We start from the raw sequence: 1,968 nt of genomic DNA, 5'->3' as shown, positions 1-1,968 counted from the left end.
TTCTTTATTCCTTTAATTACTAAAACGAAACAAGAGCCTTGTTTTCATAATGATTCACGGTGTGTCTCAACGTAACCGCCCCTCACAACATGGCAACGACATTGACGTACACACGGACTCTGTGTTTTCATCCATGCACTTAGTAGTTGTTTTCTCCCAGTTAATGCACATGTACCGTTTTAGATAAATCTATAAGCCATTGTGGAGCTTAATCGACTAACCAGTCTGCATCGTTATTTATTTGACTGGTCACCATTGGGATTTTTCTTAATAATGCCAGCTCTGTTGATAGAGCTCCACTGCCCATGAGCTCTGCATGCGTCATCCCAGCGCAGGATCCTCACATGTTACTTTCTTTCTCACATTAATGACAGCCGCTCCTCGCTCCAGCCAGGCTCATTGACGTCAATGAGCTTACGACCTGAACGCCCGACGTGGCCAGTGGGCGGAGCCAAGCGCCATCCACGCCCCTCCAGACTCGTCATTGGTTGAAATAGCAAGTTTTACCAGACTCCAGACGCGGGCGCATGCGCGTCGCTCCATTCCTACTAGTCTACGTTTACGTCATTGATTTATAAATGACACTCAGCTGAAAGGAGCCAAATCGAAGCTCCACAAACAGAGCTGCACCAGTGTGTCGGCGACTACTGCGGTTTCTGCCCTATTTAATAAACAGTGGAGCACCAGGGAAAGATGGACTAAATCTCCAGGTAAGCCCCCATTATTATTTTTTACTATAATTATTATCATTATTATTTATCACATAATCAAAGTTTTCATCCTTTCTTTTAGAAAATAGTTTGTCGAATAACAGTTTATTCCAGCAATCTTCATGCAACTATCATACACTTCGTCAAGTTGAAATGCATTCAATATTTCAGCAATAAGGCAGTTCAAAGTGCCTTAAGACAATTTTTTTTTTTGCAGGTCGTGGTTCTCTTATGAAAGAACAAACGTGGAGTGTTAAATGTTGCATGAGCTGATTGCAATCATTGACTCAGTTGTGAAACCCGTTGTACTAGTTAATGTATAATAGAGACAGTATGCTGTGCTCTGGCTTCATGGGAACAGGGACTGTTCAGCTTGCAGTTCAACTAATAGAGGATGCGAAACTCACTTTGATTAACAAACTAGTGAATAACGAGTTTGTTATTCACTAGCTGCTTTAAACTTGTAAATCTTTAAAATGATCTGCTTGAAACAAATAACTTTTTATTACTTTAAAAATAAGAATAAATAATAAATAGATTTTCCCACTTGATAGAAGCTTTTTGCTTCTCTTATTAATGTTGTCCTCACATGGCCTCTTGACGTAGATAGAATAAAGAGCAATGTTTACCATGCACAAGCTAAATTATCTTTTTTCTTAAGCAGCGAACCGTCTTTACAAAATAAATAAATAAATAAATAAATAAAAATAAGGCTCAGAAAAGACCCCCACACGCAAGCTCCAATTAAAAAGGCTGCAAGTTACCATACCAACATCAGTTGAGTTTGTTTGACCTCATTTTAGGAAAGCTGGGCTGTTTTAAAATATAGATTACATAATGTGTTAAATCAAATGCCATAGCAGGAATACAGACCTATGAGTTTTACAGTGAGATGCAATGTTGAATGTTTAAGTAGAAGAACTGGTTAAACTAGTTCTTCAGCCTGGAGCCTCAGCATGCAGACCGCTGGTGTAGATGGTTGTCTTGGCAGGTTTTCAGCTGTGTCATAGATTTTATCTACAAGCTTCTCCCTGTCTGTTGTGTTTCTTAGGTTCTTATGATGCTTTTTCTTCTCTAATGTTCTCCACCAAATCTCTGAACAATACACAGCTGTATTTAGTTTGAGAATAAATTCCACACAGGAGGACTCTGTGTGTGTTCACAGAACACCCCCCCCCACCGTCCTCCACTGTTTTATGGAGGACACTAAAAAATTATATTGAAGTTTGTGTTTTTCACATTGTAAAAATATGAAAAA

At 39.1% G+C, this 1,968-nt stretch overlaps 1 protein-coding gene across 1 annotated transcript in view; it reads left to right on the top strand.

Moving 5' to 3' along the window:
* Positions 1-561: 561 nt before the first annotated feature.
* Positions 562-1,968, top strand: part of LOC106955181 (arginine vasopressin-induced protein 1-like) — a 6,908-nt gene continuing 5,501 nt past the window's right edge. The window contains exon 1 of the mRNA XM_015045196.1: positions 562-710. The gene's annotated coding sequence lies outside the window, so the exon portion shown is untranslated. The remainder of the gene's footprint in view (positions 711-1,968) is intronic.

The sequence above is a fragment of the Poecilia latipinna genome, unplaced genomic scaffold (genome assembly GCF_001443285.1).
Source record: "Poecilia latipinna isolate Pla-1442-1.1 unplaced genomic scaffold, P_latipinna-1.0 Scaffold713, whole genome shotgun sequence".
In the NCBI taxonomy this organism is placed as follows: Eukaryota; Metazoa; Chordata; class Actinopteri; order Cyprinodontiformes; family Poeciliidae; genus Poecilia; species Poecilia latipinna.
Note: the sequence above shows the minus strand (reverse complement) of the source record. Positions and strands in the feature narration are given on the sequence as shown.